Source organism: Canis aureus, chromosome 19 (genome assembly GCF_053574225.1).
Source record: "Canis aureus isolate CA01 chromosome 19, VMU_Caureus_v.1.0, whole genome shotgun sequence".
Lineage (NCBI taxonomy): Eukaryota > Metazoa > Chordata > Mammalia > Carnivora > Canidae > Canis > Canis aureus.
In genome coordinates this window covers 39,034,065-39,052,334 of record NC_135629.1, presented here as the reverse complement: position 1 = coordinate 39,052,334, position 18,270 = coordinate 39,034,065, and positions in this window count along the sequence as shown.

The window sequence follows — 18,270 nt, the reverse complement described above, 5'->3', positions numbered from 1 at the left end:
AGCACACCTTTTAACTATCACCCCAGATTAGTGATGGGGGTATTTTCCCTTTGACTTTTTTATTTGAATAAAAATGGGCTAGTTTTAGTATATTGGGGTCCACGCTCTTTTTAAAAAAAAATTTTAGGGGATCCCTGGGTAGCTCAGTGGTTGAGCACCTGCCTATGGCCCAGGGCGTGATCCTGGAGACATGAGAACAAGTCTCATGTCAGGCTCCCTGCATGGAGCCTACTTCTCCCTCTGCCTGTGTCTGCCTCTCTCTCTCTCTCTCTCTTTCTCTCTCTCTCTCTCTCTCTCTCTCTCTCTGTGTATCTCATGAATAAATAAATAAAATCTTAAAAAAATAAAAATAAAAAAATTTTAAATTTTATATTATTTCATTTTGATGTACTTTACATTTTAAAACGGTTTTTGATTTATAAGAAGACTTTGAATATAATCCAGATAGTTCCATGTACATGCCCCACGCCCAGATTCCTCTGTTTTTATTTTACATTAGTAAATTAGTGACAAGCAGTACATTTGTTCCAATGACTGGGCAAATATTGATACCTTCTTATTAATGAAAAATCCATAGTTTATTCAAGTTTCCTGGTCTTCCACTGATACCCTTTACCTGTTCCAGGATCGCATCCAGGAATAACCACCAAGGTTCTGTTGCAGAAGGTGGCAGGGAGCATGTAGCTCTGTGCTCAGAGGCTCCATGTCCTGCCCCGGCTGTGGAAAGTGCACGCAGCCTGCCAACCCACTGCCGCCCACCATCCCACCACTGCCCACCATTGCACCATGGAGGAGCAACCCTTGAGACAGCAATGTGATGCTGAGAACTCCTGAATGGGGTTCGTGACTGGACAGCTAAGGCCTGAGATCCCAGTTCTGCAGGGTCCCAGACAAGCCTGGACGAGCCTGGAAGTAAGTCCACTTGCTTATTAAGCCCGCCACCTACCAATCTGGATCAGCCTGTTTCTTCCTCCCCTCTCTCCTGCCCTCCCTGTCTACCACCAATTTCCACCTGACAGCCTTCTCTTTTTTTAATTTGTGATTTTTAAATATATATCTCCTCCCACTCCCAGTTTTATTGATATGGACGCACATCGCTGTATAAGTCTAAGATGCACAATGGGTGACTTACCTGTATTACACGACGATTCTGGCAGTGAGGTTAGTTAGCATCCATTACCTCATGGAGATAAAGTGAAAAGAAAACGCAGGTACCTGGGTGGTGCAGTTGGTTGGTTAAGCATGGCACTCCTGATCTCAGCTCAGGTCTGAGATTGAACCCTGTGTTGGGTTCTGCACTGGGCATGGAGCCCACTTAAAACAAAACAAAACAAAACAAAAACAAAAAGCCAGGAAAAGAATATTTTTTTCCTTATAAACACCTGTTTTCCTTGTGATAAGATCTCTTGGGATAGACTCTCGACAGCTTCCCTCTATGCCGTACCGCAGTGTAACTACAGTCACCCTGCATGGCCAGCTATCCCTAGCTCTTACTTACCTTGTAACTGAAAGCTTGTACCTTTGACCACCTTCCTTGTGGCCCACACTCTCCCTCAGAACTTGGTGGACATTTCTCTGTTGTCTTCTAGCCTTGAGTGTTGCTGTAGGGAAGTTTGATGCTTGTCTAATTTTAAAACAAATACTAAGCAGTATTCTATACACTATAATATGCACAGATTTTAAGGGCACAATTCTGTGACTTTTTTCAAATGTGTACACTCATGTAAACATCACCCAAATCTAGAAGTAGAACTTTCTCGTTACTCCTGAAAGCACTACCCCCACCTCCTCGGGCCCCTTTCCAATAACTACCACCTCCTCACAGAGAGACCCATTGTTTGATTCTGATCACCACTTCTCTTTTTTTTTTTTAATTTATTTATGATAGTCACAGAGAGAGAGAGAGAGAGAGAGAGGCAGAGACACAGGCAGAGGGAGAAGCAGGCTCCATGCACCGGGAGCCCGACGTGGGACTCGATCCCGGGTCTCCAGGATCGCGCCCTGGGCCAAAGGCAAGTGCTAAACCACTGCGCCACGCAGGGATCCCTGTTCACCACTTCTATCTAGTTTCGCCTCTTCTCGAGTTTTATATCAATGGAATCATACTCGATGAAGTCATACTGTATGTACTCTTTTGTGTCTGACTTTTTTCTCTGGATTTGTTTTTTGGGATTGTTTTAGATTTTATGTATTTATTCATGAGAGACACAGAGAGGCAGAGACATAGACAGAGGGAGAAGCAGTCTCCCCACGGAGGGCCTAGGGGACTCGATTCCAGGACCCTGGGATCACGACCTGAGCCAAAGGCAGACGCTCAACCACTGAGCCACCCAGGTGTCCCCCTGGATCTGTTTATATGATTTATCCATGTTGCTGTAAGAATCAAATACTTGAATCTTTTCTATCACTGAGTAGTATTCCAGTGTACAAATATATTGTAATTCTGTTATCTGCCTTCCTATTGATATATATTAGATCATTTCCAATTTTTAAAGCTGTTATAAATACATCTACTATGAACACTTCTGAGCAACCCTTTTGCGGACACAGGTTTTCAGTTTTCTCTAGTAAATGCCTAAGAGTAGAAAGGCTGAGTCATAGAGTTAGTGTTTTTTAATCTTTATTAGAAATTTCCAAATGTTTTTTTTTCTCAAGTGATTGTGCCATTTTAAAGCAATATATGAGAATTCCAGGTGCTCTTTGCCACTTTACTGTAAACAAAAAATCCTTTTAACTGTAGTGGGTATGTAGTGGCATTTATTGTGCTTTATATTTGTGTTTCTCTGGTTATTAACTATACTGCGCATTTTCTCGTGTTCTTTTAGGCTATTCTGGTTCTTCTTTTTTGAAGTACTTCTTCAAATCTTTTGTCCATTTTTATTGGGTGATTTATTTTTTAATGTTGTTTTTTTAGGAATTCTTTATATATCCTGGATGAGTTCTTTTTTGGATAAATGCATTGAGAATCTTTTCTCTATTCTGTAGCTTTGCTTTTAATTATCTTATTCCATTAATGAGCAAAGAAATTTTGCTGAAATACAATTTGTCAATTTCTTATAGTGCCTTAAAATTTTTTAGTATAGTTGATACAGAATGTTACATTAGTTTCAAGTGTACAACATAGTGACTCAACCTCTCTATATGTTATGCTATGCTCACCTCAATTATACCTTCCATATCATATGCAACCCTGTTATAGTACCATTGACTATATTCCCTACGCTGTGCCGTTTATTCCGTGACATGCATTCCACAACTGGAAGCCTGTATCTCCCACTCCCCTTCACCCATGTTGTCTCTTCCCCTGCCCACTTTCCCCTGGAATATGATCAGTACCTTTATGACCTGTCCAAGAAGTCTTTGCCCCAAGTTTGAACATTTTCTCCTGTGTTTTTTTTGTCTGTATTTTTTTAAAGAGGTGAAATTAACATAACATAAAACTATTTTAAAATTAGCAATTCAGTGGCATTTAGTACGTTCATAATGTTACATAATCAACACCTCTCTCTAGTTCCAAATCCCAAATAAAACCCTGAACCCATTAAGCAGTTACTCCCCATTCTTCCCTCTTCAGAGTCTGTGGCAAAACCACCAATCAATCTACTTTCTCTCTCTATTGATTTTCCTATTCTGGACATTGATATAAATAGAATCATGCGTATGTGATCCTGTGCATCCGGCCTCTTTCACTTAGCTGATGGTTTGATACTAGACCACTATCAGTTGTAAGGTTTGTAAATATTTTCTCCTATTCTGCAGGTTGTCTTTTTGCTTTCTTGATAATGTTCTCTGATGCACTAAAGCTTTCTTTTTTTTTAATTTTTATTTATTTATGATAGTTACAGAGAGAGAGAGGGAGGCAGAGACACAGGCAGAGGGAGAAGCAGGCTCCATGCACCGGGAGCCCGATGTGGGATTCGATCCCGGGTCTCCGGGATCACGCCCTGGGCCAAAGGCAGGCGCCAAACCGCTGCGCCACCCAGGGATCCCGCACTAAAGCTTTCAATTTTGATGAAGTAATTTATTTTCTCTTTTGTTGCTCATACTTTTGGTGTAATCTAAAAATCTATTGCCAAATCCAAGGTCATGAAGGTTTACCTCTGTCCTTTTCTAAGAGTTTTATGGCATTCACTCTTATATTTAGGTTATTGATCCATTTTGAATTAATTTTTATATACAGTGGTAGGAGCCCAACTTCATTTTTTGCCAATGGATATCAGTTATCCCAGCACTACATCTATCTGTATGCTGGTACTACACTGATTTTATTACTATAGTTTTGTAGTGAGTTTTGAAATTGGGAAATGTGAGTCTCCGATTTTGTTCTTTTTATCCCCCCTCAAGATTGTTTTGGCTATTCAGGATTTATTGCAATTCCATACAAATTTGAAGATCTGTTTTTTGTTTCTGTAGATAAGACCACTGGGATTTTCATAGAAATTGCGTTGGATTTGTAGACCACTTTGGGAATTATGGACATCATAACAAAATTATTAAGTCTCCCAATGTGTGAACATAGGATGTTTTTCTACTTATTCAGGTCCTTCTGTAATTTCTTTCAGCAGTTTTTTTTTTTTTTTTGTAGTTTCCATATATGAGTCTTTCACCTCCCTGGGTAGATTTTTGTCTTAGATATATTATTCTTTTTGATACTATTGTGAATTGTGGAATTGTTTTCTTAATTTCATTTTGAGATTGTTCATTGCTGGTGTATAATAAAAACTGACTCTTGTGTGTTGGTCTTGTAACTGCCACTTGGGCAAATTCATCTCTTGTCTCTAGCAGTTTTTTAAAAAAGTCTTTGGGATGTACTTTTGTAGGATTATGTCACCTGTGAACAGAGACAGCTTTACTCTTTACTTTCCGATTTGGATGCTTTTATTTCTTTTTTTTTTTTTTTCTTGCCTAATTGCTCTGGTTAGAACTTCTAGTGCAGTATTGAGCATTGGTGAAAAATGGGCATCCTTGTCTTGTTTCTAATCTTAGGGACAAAGGTGTCAGTCTTTTACCGCTGGGTAGGATGTTAGCAGGAGGTTTTTCCTAATTGTCCTTTATCATGTTGAGGATCTTACATTCCTTGTTTTCTGGATATTTTTATCTTGAAAGGATATTGGATTTGATCAAAAGCTTTCACTGCATCAATGGAGATGATCATACGATTTTCCCCCTTTGTTCTATTCATGTGTTGTATTACATGGAATAATTTTTTTTTAAAGATTTTATTTATTTGTTCATGAGAGACACGGAGAGAGAGAGAGGCAGAGACACAGGCAGAGGGAGAACCAGGCTCCATGCAGGGAGCCCGACGTGGGACTCGATCCTGGGTCTCCAGGATCACGCCCTGGGCTGAAAGCGGCGCTAAACCGCTGAGCCACTGGGGCTGCCCACACGGAATAGTTTTTGTATGTTGAACTACCCTTAAATTCTGGGGCGCACTTGGTCATTGTGTACAATCTTTTTTAACATGCTTTTGGATCTGCTTTACTAGTATTTTGTTGAGGATTTTTGCATCTATATTCATAAGGGATATTGAACTGTAGTTTTCTTCTCTTGTGATACTTGCCTGGCTTTGGTATAAGGATAATACTGGCCTCATAGAATGAGTCAGGTGGTGTTCTCTCCTCTTCTATTTTCTGGAAGAGTTTGAGAAAGGTTGGTGTTAATTCTTTTAAAAAAAATATTTTTATTTATTCATGAGAGACACAGAGAGAGAGGCAGAGACACAAGCAGAGGGAGAAGCAGGCTCCATGCAGGGAACCTGATGTGGGACTCAATCTCGGGTCTCCAGGATCCCGCCCTGGGCCGAAGTCAGGCACTAAACTGCCGAGCCACCCAGGGATCCCAGTGTTAATTCTTTAAATGTGTAGTAGAATTCACCAGTAAAGCCATCTGATCCTGAACTTTATTGTTGGGAGATTTTTGATTACTGATTTAATCTTTTATCAATCTATTCAGATTTTCTATTTTTTCTTGGATCAATTTTGATAATTTGTGTACTTCTATGAATTGGTCCATTTTATCTGTGTTATCCAATTGGTTGAAATATAGTTCATAGTATTCTCTTATAATTCTTTTTAAAGCCACCTTATTGAGGCATGATTGATGTATAGAAAGCTGTACATATTTAATGTATACAATATGATTAATTTTGAGATAAGCATATACCCATGAGATCATCACCAAAATCAAGACCATAAACTTATCCATCAGCTCCAAAATCTTCCTTCCATTTTCTTTATTTCTTTATTAAATTAATTTTTTTTCTTTTGTGGTAAGAGTACTTGACAAAAAAAAATCTCTTCTTAGCTAATTTTTAAGTATAAAATACAGTATTGCTAATTATAGGCTCTATGTTGTACTGTACATCTCTGGAATTTACTCATTTGCATAACTGAAACTCTGTACCCTTTGGCTGACACCTTTCTGTTTCCTTCTCCTCCCAGCCCTGGTAATCATTATTCTATTCTCTTTCAGTTTGACTATTTTAGATTTCTCATAAAAGTGGGATCATGTAGTGTTTGTCCTACTGGATCTGGCTTATTTCTCTTAGCATAATGCCCTCCAGGTTTATTCATATTGTTGCAAGTGACAGGATTTCCTTCCTTTTTATGGCTAATAATATTCCAGTGTGAGTGTGTGATATGATGTAGATCACATTTTCTTTCTTTTCCTTAATCGAAGTATAAATAACATAGTGTTATATTACTTTCAGGTGTCCAATATAAAGATTCAACAATTCTATCTTTTCTAACCCCCCAACAATGATTCAGCAATTCTATACAATACTCCGTGCTCATCATGATAAGTGTACTCTTAATCTCTTTTATCTATTTCACCCACCACCACCTCCCATTTTCCCTCTGACAACCACCAGTTTGTTCTATTTAAAAGTCAGGTTTGTAGTTTGTCTGTCTCTTTTTTTCTTTGTTTTTTTTTTTTATTTGTTTCTTAAATTCCACACATGAGTGAAATCCTATGGTACTTGTCTTTCTCTGACTGACTCGTTTCACTTAGTATAACATCCCTTAAGTCCAATCATGATGTTGCAAATGGCAATATCTCATTCTTTTTTTTCATGGTTGAGCAATATTCCATTGTGCAGATATACACATCTTCTTTATCCATTTATCTATTGATGAACACTAGAGTTGCTTCTGTATTCTGGCTATTATAAATAATGCTACAACAAACATACAAGTGCGTATATTTTTTTGGATTAGTGTTTTCATATTTGGGTAAATACTTAGTAGGGAATTACTGTATCATATGGTAATTCTATTTTTAATTTTTTTTAGGAACCCACATACTGTTTTCCACAGTGTCTATACAAATTTACATTCCCACCAACAATGTGTGAAGGTTCCTTCTCCCCTTCCTTGCCAGCACTTATTTCTTATTTTTAATCTAGCCATTCTGACAGGTGTGAGATGATATCTCATTGTGGTTTTGATTTGCATTTCCCTGATGATGAGTGATGTTGAACACATTTTCATCTACCTATTGGCCATTTGTATGTCTTCTCTGTTGAAATGTCTATTAAAGTCCTTTGTTAAAAAAAAAAAAAGTCCTTTGTTTTTGTACTTATTTGTTGCTGTGTCTTCATCTAAAAGTTTTATTGTATCAGCTTTTACATTTTAGTCTTTAATCCATTTTGAGGTAATTTTTATATATGGTATGAGATAAAGGTCTCATACCATTCTGTGTGGATATCTAGTTTTCCCATCACCACTTATTGAAAAGACAGTCTTTTCTGCATTGTGTATTCTTGGCACCCTTGTCAAAAACCAGTTGATCATATAGGTGTGGGTTTATTTCTGAGATTCCTATTCAGTTCTGTTGACTTAAATGTCTGTTATTATGTCAGTACAATTGTGTTTTGATTACTGCAGCTTTGTAATATAGTCTGTAATCAGAGAGTATGATAGCTCCAGCTTTGTCCTTCTTGCTCAAAATTGCTTTGGCTATTTGGGATCTTTTGTGGCTCCAAATGAATTTTAGGATTGTTTTTGCTATTTCTGTAAAAAAAAAAAAAAAAGCCATTAGTGTTTTGCTAAGGATTAAGTTGAATCTGTAGATCGCTTTGGGTCATAAGGACATTTTGACAATATTAATTCTTCTAATCCATTAACATGGGATATTCTTCTGTTAATTTATGTGTTTAATTTATCTCATCAATGTTTTATAGTTTTAAGTGTACATGTCTTTCACCTCTTTGGTTAAGTTTATGACAAGATAGTTTTTTCTTTTTGATGTTGTTATAAATGGGATTGTTCTCCTAATTTCCTTTTCAGATAGATCATTGTTAGTGTATAATATTATTAGTGTAAAAAATACTGGCCTGATTTTTAAAAAAGATTTATTTATTTACGCGAGAGAGAGAGAGAGCATGACCAGGGGAGGGGCAGATGGAGGAGAGAGAAAAATCTCATGCAGACTCCCTGCTGAGCACAGAGCCCAATGTGGAGCTTGATCCCACAATCCTGAGGTCATGACCTGAGCTGAAATCAAGAGTTGGATGCTCAACCCACTAAGCCACCCAGGTGCCCCTCCCTTTTGAAAGTTTATTTAGAAATGCAACTGATTTTTGTTTGTTGATTTTGTATACTGCGACTTTACTGAAAGAGTTTATTAGTTCTACAAGGTCGTATGTGTATGTGTGTGTGTGTGCACATGGAGTCTTTTGAGTTTTTAATGTATATGATCATGTCATCTGTAAACAGATAATTTTATTTTTTCCTTTTGGATTTATCATGACCTGAGCCAAAAGCAGATACTTAACCAGCTGAGCCACCCAGGTGCCCTGAGGAGTTTTTTTATATTCATCAAGAATACTGGCCTGAATGTTTTTTTCCTTGTGTTTTTGACCTTTGTATCAGGGTAATGTTGACCTCATGAAACAAATTTGTGAGAGTTTAGGATTGTTATTAATTTTTATTTAAATGTTGGTAGACTCCACCCATGAAGCTATCTGGTTCTGGACTTTTATTTTTGGAGTGTTTTTGATTGCTGCTTTAGCCACCCTGTTTGTACAGGCCATTTTTTGGTTCAGTCTTGATAGATTTTATGTTTCTAGAATTTTTTCATTTCTTGTGTGTTGTCCAATTTGTTGGCATGTAAATTTTCATAATAGTCCTTTATGATTCCATTTCTATAGCACCATTTGTAAAGTGTCCTCTTTTACCCATAATTTTATTTATTTGAATTAATTTTTTTCTTAATTATTCTAGCTAAGGATTTGTTGATTTTGTTTATCTTAAAAAAAAAACAAGATTTAGTTTCATCAATTTTTACATTGTTTTTCTATTCTCTGTTTCATTTATTTCTACTTTAACATATTTTCTTCCTTCTACTAATTATGGGTTTAGTTTATTCTTTTTCTAGTTCCTTGGGTTATAAAGTTGGGTTGTTTGAGATCCTCTATTTTAGGTAGACATTATTGCTATAACTTTTCTTCTTATAACTGCTTTTGCTACATCTCATAAAATATACGGTATGTGATGTTTTTCACTTTTGTTTGTCTCTTAATATATTTTCTAACTTCTTTTTTAATTTCTTTTTTGGTCCAATGGTTAAGAGTTCATTGTTTAATTTCCATGTGTTGGTGAATTTTCCCCTTTTCTTTCTGTTGTTGATTTCTATTTTCATTGCACTGTGATTGGAAAAGATACTTGGAATGAGTTCAGTCTTCTTCAGTTCATTAAGATTTGTTTTGTGACCTAGCATATGATCTATCCTGGAGAATATTCAGTGTGCATTTTAGGAGAATGAATATGCTGCTGCCATTGAAGGGAATGTTTTGCATATGCCTATTATATCCATTTGGTCTGTAGCATTGTTCAGTTCTGCTCTTTCTTTATTGATTTTCTGTCTGGATGATTTATCTATTACTGAGAATGGGGTATTAACATCTACTACTTTATTGTGTTGGTGTGTGTGGGTCCACTATCAGGGGTGTGAGCAGAGCTCCGGCCAGGTCCACTGGTGGGTGGGACTGCTATGGGTCTGTGACAGCAAGCCCACCACTGGGGTATAATTCTTTATCTTTAGAGTCAGTAGTAATGGACTCATTTTCTTTTTTAAAATTTTAGTTATATATATATATATATATATATATATATATATATATATATATGTATATATATATTTTTTTCTCTTGATAAGTCTAGCTAATAGTTTGTCAATTTTAATCTTCTCAAAGAACCACTTTTTGTTTTATTGATTCTATTATTTTCCTATTCTGTTTCATTTATCTCCACTCTTATCTTTATTATTTTCTTCCTTCTGCTATCTTTGGGTTTAGTTTTTTCTTTTTCTTTTTTTTTAAGATTTTATTTATTTATTCATGAGAGACACATGTCTCTCATGAATAAATAAATAAAGAGAGAGGCAGAGACACAGGCAGAGGGAGAAGCAGGCTCCATGCAGGGAGCCTTACATGGGACTCAACGCCGTGTCTCCAGGATCACACCCTGGGCTGCAGGCGGCGCTAAACCACTGCGCCACCAGGACTGCCTAAGTTTTTTCTGTTTTTTGTCCTTTTGTTTTTTCTGTTTCTTGTCCTACAAGATGTAAAATTAGGTTATTTATTTATTTTTTAAAGTTAGGTTGTTTAATTTGAGATATTTCTTTTTAATATAGACATTTTATAACAGTAATAGTGTGACCATTGGAGCTTTTTCATTACTATCTGGATGGAATTGATCTTTCCATTCTTTTACTTTCAATTCTTCTGTCTTCAAATCTAAAGTGAGTCTCTTATAGATAGCATATAGATGGATCATGTTTTTTGAAATCCATTCTTCCAATATCTGCCTTATAATTGTAGAATTTAATCCATTTACATTTACTGATGAGGAATAATTTACATTTCCTTGTTATGTGTTTTTTGCATCTCTTATACCCTTCTTACTCTCATTTCTTCCATTGTTTTCTTTTGTATTTAATTGATTTTTGTGTATGTACTATTTTGATTTCCTTCTCCTTTGTTTTTATGTATTTTAAAAAATATTTTATTTATTTGAGAGAGAGAACATAAGCACAAGAAGTGAAGGGGCAAGAGAGAGGAAAAAGCAGACTCCCTGCTGAGCAGGGAGCCTCACGACCTGGGGCTCGATGCTAGGACCCTGGGATCATGACCTGAGCCAAAGGCAGACATTTAACCAACCGAGCCACCCAGGTGCCCCATTTTTTGGTGTTTTCTTAAAAAAATATTTTTTTAAATTTTTATTTATTTATTTATGATAGTCACAGAGAGAGAGAGAGAGAGAGAGAGAGAGGCAGAGACACAGGCAGAGGGAGAAGCAGGCTCCATGCACCGGGAGCCCGATGTGGGATTCGATCCCGGGTCTCCGGGATCGCGCCCTGGGCCAAAGGCAGGCGCCAAACCGCTGCGCCACCCAGGGATCCCTTAAAAAGATATTTTCTTAATGGTTATGAAGAAATGGCTATTAACATCCTAAATTTATAACAATCTACTTTGTTTTTTAAAAAGATTTATTGATTGATTGATTCATTCATTCATTCATTCATTCATTCATGAGAGACACAGACTGAGAGAGAGAAAGGCAGAGACACAGGCAGAAGGAGAGGCTCCTCGCAGGGAACCTAATGAGAGACTTGATCCTGGATCCCAGGATCATGACCTGAGCCAAAGGCAGGCACCCAACCACTGAGCCACCCAGGTGCCCCTATAGCAATTTAACTTGAATTGATAGCAACTTAGCTTTAGTAACATACAAATATTATGTCCAGAAAGCTCCATTCCCCCAAAGTTGTTATTGCCACAAATTTTATCTTTATGCATTGTGTTCATTTACATAAATGTATTATCTTTCATACGTTTGTCTTTTAAATAATATAGGAAATAAAAAGAAGAGCTACAAATTTTTAAAAAGGCCCACACAATAATACTAGCTTTTATTTTTAAGTGTGTAGTTACTTTTACTGGAGTTCTTTATATCTTGGTATGGTTTTAAGATACTGTCTAGTGTCCTTTCATTTCAATCTGAAATACAACCTTTAGATTTCTTATAGGAGAGTCTATTTGTGACGCACACTTTCAGCTTTCTGGGAATGTCTTAATTTCTCCTTCATTCCTAAATATGGAATTTTTGGTTGACAGATTTTTCTTTTAGCCCTTTAAAACTATCATCCCACTCCTTCTAGTCTCCCTGGTTTGTTTGTTTCTTTCTTTCTTTCTTTTCTTATTTTTACAATTTTATTTATTTATTTATTTATTTATTTATTTATTTATTTATTTATTTATGAGAGACACAGAAAAAGAGGCAGAGACATAAGCAGAGGGAGAAGCAGGCTCCCTGCAGGAAGTCCAGTGCAGGACTCAATCCCTGGACCTGGGATCATGCCCTGAGCTGAAGGCCAATGCTCAACCACTGAGCCACCCAGGTGTCCCTGGTCTCCCTGGTTTCTGATGAGAAATCTACAATTTTATTAATTTTATTTTATGCTCTTATGCAAGATGAATTTTTCTTTTGCCAATTTTAAGATCCTCTTTTTTCTTTGGCCTTAGACAATTTAATTATAAAGTGTCTCAGTGTGGGTTTCTTTATGTTTATTCTTCTTGGAGTACCATTGAACTAGGATATTTAGATTATTGTATTTTATTAAATTTGGGAAGTTTTCAGCCATTGTGTCTTCATATTCTGTCTGCCCCCCTTTTCTCTCTCCTCTTAATCTGGGATTCCCATTACGAATGTTTTAGTACTTTTGATGATGGCTCATTCTCTTAAGCTCTATTCATTTTTCTCCATTCTCTTTTTACTTCTCTTCAGATTGGATAATTTTGACTGGCCTATCTTCAAGTTCACTGATTCTTTCTTCTGCCTGCTGAAATCTGCTGTTGAAACCCTCTTGTAGTTTTCATTTTTGTTACTGTATATTTCAACTCCAGAATTTCTGTTGGGTTCCTTTTTATAATTTCTGTTTCTTTGTCAATATTCCCTATTTGTTCACACATTGTTGTCCTAGTTTCTGTTATCTCTTTGTCCGTGGTGTCCTATAGCTCTTTGAGAATATTTAAGATAGTTGATTTAGAGTCTTTGTCTGGGAGGTTCAATGTCTGTGCTTCCTCAGGGACAATTTCTATTCATTTTTCCTGTGAATGGGTCATACTTTCCTGTTTCTGTGCATGTTTTATAACTTTTTCATTGAAAACTAGACATTTTGATTATAATGTGGTAACTCTGGAAATCAGAATCTTCTCTCTCTCCAAGTTGTCTTTTTGTGGCTTATAGTGGGCTATAGTTGTTTGGTTAGTGACTTTTCTAAATTATTATTTTGGGTCTGTGTTCTTTTTAATATATGGTCTCTAAAGTCTGTCTTCCTTTAACTATGTTCAGCTAGTGATCTATTAGAAAATTTCTTGAATGCCAGGAGAGAGAAGAAACAAAGATAGGAAAAAGAACTCTCCTGTTTTTTTGCAAATCTTTCTGCACCGGACACTCCTCCAACACTTAGCCATGCCATTTAGAACTCTGTCTTAGCCTTCACTTCCAGCTTGCACTTAGCTTAGAGATCAGAGAGACATGAAAGCTTCAGGTCTTTGCAGGTATTTTCTGAGCATATGTCTTGCCCTGGTCAAGAACACAGCTTTTTAAATCTCCCAGTATACACAAGCACTTTGAATGTCCTAATCTCTGAAATAAACTATCCCCTGATTTTCCTGTGAGGCTTTTAGCACTCTCCTGTATGCCTAAACTATAATCTTTCCCCCCAAGCAGCTGAAGTTGTTCATTTGCCTTACATTGTTACAGGAATGCTTACTGCTTTTCCACCCCAAATGAGCTCTGAAATAGGCAAACCAAAAGCAATTGCATTGCATTCATCTTCATAATACCTGGACATATTAGACCAGCAAACACAATTCTATGGGAATATGGTCTGCTCTGCTCTGGAATCAGTAACCATGTCTCACACTGAGGATGTGGACTGCCATCTTCAAGACAGCCCTCATTCTGAAGACAGGGGAATAGAACAATGGCAAGTAAAAATTCCACAAAATCTTCCTACTGGTTTTAAACTGTATTTTTCTTTGGGGTGCTTGGGAGGCTCTGTCGGTTAAGGATCTGACACTTGATCTCAGCTCAGTTCCTGATCTCAGGGTTATGAGTTCAAGCCTTGTGTTGGGCTCCATGGCATGGAACATACTTTTAAAAAAAGTTAATTAATTGCCTTTTTCCTATACTCAGCATTCATTTGGTTGCTGTAAACTTTTGACTATTTTTCCAGAGTACTGATAAAGTTGGTTGTAATAGTTTTTGTTTGATTTTTTTATGTTTCTGTGGAGAAATGGGCTCCTGGAGCTACCTGCTTTATCATTTTCACTGATATTGCTCCACTCCTGCTTTTTTTTCTAGAAACTACACTTTTAGCTCATACATTTGGGACTTAGATCTTTGTTGAATTAAGTTTTGCATGTGATATGAGATAGGAATCAATATTAGCTTTAATCCTTATAGATATTCAGTTGTTCCAGCACTGTTTGTTGAAAAAACTCTACTTTCCTCACTGAATTATATTGGCACTCACAGGGTGCCACTATAATTGGTCAACTAATTACAAAATTAGTTGACCATAAATAGGCGGGACTATTCTTGGATTCAATTTTGTCTCATTGATTTCTATTTTTTACCTTACTAAACACCACACTGTCTTAATTACTGTAGCTTTATAGTAAATCTTGAGGTCAGGTCAGGTAAGTCCTTCAGTTTTATTTTATATTTTTTAAGATTGTCTTGGCTGTACTAGGTCCTTTGCATTTCAACATAGGTTTTAGAATAAGCTTTTTGAGTTTTACAAAAACAATATGGAATTTTATTTGGAATTGCATTGAATATATAGATCAATTTGTGGGAAACTATAATCTTAACAATATTGTCATTAAGTTCATGAATATGGCATATCTTTTCATTTATTTCAGTCTTCTTTAATTTCTCTCAGCAATGTGTACTTTTCAGTGTAGGAGTCTTCTATTTATGTTGTTTGATTTTTTTTTAAAGATTTTATTTATTCATGAGAGACTCAGAGAGAGAGAGGCAGAGATATAGGCAGAGGGAAAAGCAGGCTCCCCTCTGGGAGCTCCATGTGGGACTCCATCCCAGGACTCCAGGATCATGCCTTGAGCTGAAGATAAATGCTCAACCACTGAGCCACCCAGGCACCCCAGGCATTTTATTTTTTGTAAGATTTTATTTATTTATTTGAAAGAGAGAGAGAGAAAGAGAACAAGTGGGGGGGGGAAGGGCAGAGGGAGAGGGACAGAGACAAGCAGACTCTCTGTTGAGCATGGAGCCTGATAACTGGCCCAGTCTCTGGACTCTGAGATCATGATCTGAGCCGAAGTCAGATGCTTAACCAACTGAGACATCCAGGTGCCCCTGCATTTGATTTTTTGGATATTATTGGAAATGCTTATTTAATTTCAGTTTGCAGTTTGTTGTTAGATACAACTTACTTGGGCAGCCCGGGTGGCTCAGCGGTTTGGCTCCGCCTTCAGCCCAGGGTGTGATCCTGGAGACCCGGGATCGAGTCCCATGTCGGGCTCCTTGCATGGAGCCTGCTTCACCCTCTGCCTGTGTCTGTGCCTCTCTCTCTGTGTGTGTCTCTCATGAATAAATAAATAAAATCTTAAAAAAAAAGATACAACTTACTTTTTTACTGTGGTAAAATATACATGACATAAAATTTGCCATCTTAACTGTTTTTAAGAGTACATTTCTATGGCATTAAATACATTAACATTGTTACATAACCATCACCACCATCTTCTCCATCTGACTCTGTACTCAGTAAACACTAACTTCCTATTCCCTCCTCCCCTTACCCCTGGCAAACACCATTCTACTTTCTGTCTCTATGAATTTGACTACTCTAGAAGTTTCATATAAGAAGAATCATAGTGTTTGTTCTTTTGTGGCTGACTTATTTCATTTGGCCTTATGTCCTCAGGGTCATTCGTATTGTAAAATATGTCAGAATGTCCTTCTTTTTGAAGGTGGAATAACATTCTATATGTGCTACATTTTGATTATGCATTTATCTATCAATGGACACTTTTGGTTCTTGTGGATATGTTGCTATGACCATGTGTGCCAAGTATCTGTTGAATTTCTTCTTTCACTTCTTTCGGGTATATATCCAGAATTGGACTTGTTGGGTCAGATGGTAATTCTATTTTTAATATTTTGAGAATTGTCATACCATTTTTCTACAACAGCTGTACCATTTTGCATTCCCACTAGCAATGTACAAGTGTTCCAATTTCTCCACATCCTTGCCAACATTTGTTATTTTGTTTTTTTGTTGTTCGTTTTTTTAATGAAAATCATCTTAATGGTAATGAAGTGATATGTCATTTTGATTTGCATTTCCCTAATAACTAGTGATGTTGCACATCTTTTCATGTGCCTGTTGGCCATGAAAGTATATCTTCTTTGGACAATTTATTTTTGCATATTGACACTGTATCCCATGACTGTTCTAAACTCATATATTCAAGTAGTTTGGGGGGTAGATTCTTTTTTTTTTGGGGGGGTAGATTCTTTATGACTTTTCTATGTACATAATCAGGCTGTTTAAAAATGCAGACAGCATTTAGTACTTTTGTTCTAATCATTTTGCCTTTTATTTTTTATTAATAGACTTTCATTTTAGAGCAGTTTTAGGTATATGGGAAAATTGAGCAGAAAATAGAGTGCCCATGGGCTCCCTGTTCCCCATCCTGCTGCATACAGTTCAACTTATTGTTAACATCTCGCATTAATATGGTACATTTATTACAAATGGCAAACTGATATATATTATTATTAACTAAGGTCCATAATTTACATTAGAGGTCACTTTGTGTATGTAGTTCTATGATTTTTGTCAAATACATAATTTTGTGTATCTTCATTTATAATATCATACCATAAAATTCTGTTTTTCGCCTATTCATCCCTCATTCCTCCCACCAAACACCTGCCAACCATTTACTCTCTATATAGTTTGCCTTTTCCAGAGCGTCATATAGTTGGAATCATGTAATCGGTAGCCTTTCCAGACCACTTTAACTTCACAGTATGCATTTAGGTTTCCTCCATGTCTTTTTCATGGCTTGAGAGGTCATTTCTTTTTGTCACTAAATATTCCATTGTGGTGTGGATGTACTGCAATAAGTTTACCAGTTTACCCATTGGAAGGACTTCTTGGTTGCTTTCAATTTTTGGCAATTATGAATACAATTGCTGTAAACATTTATATGCAGGATTTGTGTAGACATGTTTTCCAACTCACTTGAGTAAATTGGAAGAAGCTCAATTGCTGGATCATATGGGGAGCCTAGTTTAGTTTTGTATTAAACTGCCAAACTGTTTTCCAAAGTGGCTCTGCCATTTTGCATTCCCACCAGCACTGAATGAGCATTCCTGTTGCTCCACATCTCAGCATTTGGTGCTGTCAGTGTTTCTTTTTTGTTTTGGTTTGGGTTTTGTTTTTTAAAGATGTTATTTATTCATGAGAGACACACAGAGAGAGAGAGAGAGGGGCAGAGATACAGGCAGAGGGAGAAGCAGGCTCCATGCAGGGAGCCCAACGTGGGACTCGATCCCAGGTTTCCAGGCTCACACCCTGGGTTGAAGGCAGTGCTAAACCTCTGAGCCACCTGGGCTGCCCATTGTCAGTGTTTCTTAATAGATATATACGGTTATTTCATTTTTAATTTTCAATTCTCTAATAACATATGATGGTGCACATCTTTTCATAAGCTAATTTGCCATCTGTACATCTTTTCAGGTGAAATATCTGCTCAGCAGGTCTTTTCTTAATTTTTTAATGAGTTGTTCATTTTCTTATTGTTGAGCTGTCAGGGTCCTTTGTATTTTTAGATAACAAATCTTTATCAGATGTGTCTGCAAATACTTTCTTCCAGTTTGTGTGGCTTGTGTTCTCATTCTCTCAACTGTGTCTTTTGCAGAACAGAAGTTTTTATTTTAATGAAGTCCAACTTGTCAGTTATTTCTTTCATGGCTTTAAGAGTATTATACTTCTGTGATATAGTTTGAGTTAATTTTTATGAAGGGTGTAAGGTCTGTATCTAGCTTCACTTGTTTTTTGCATGTGGATATCCAGTTTTTTCAATATCATTCATTGAAAAAAACTTTCTCCATAAGTTTGACTTTGCTCCTTTTTCTAAGTTCAGTTGATTATATTTGTGTGGGTCTATTTCTGGTCTCTCTCTTCTGTTCCATTGATCTATTTGTCTGTTCTTTCAAC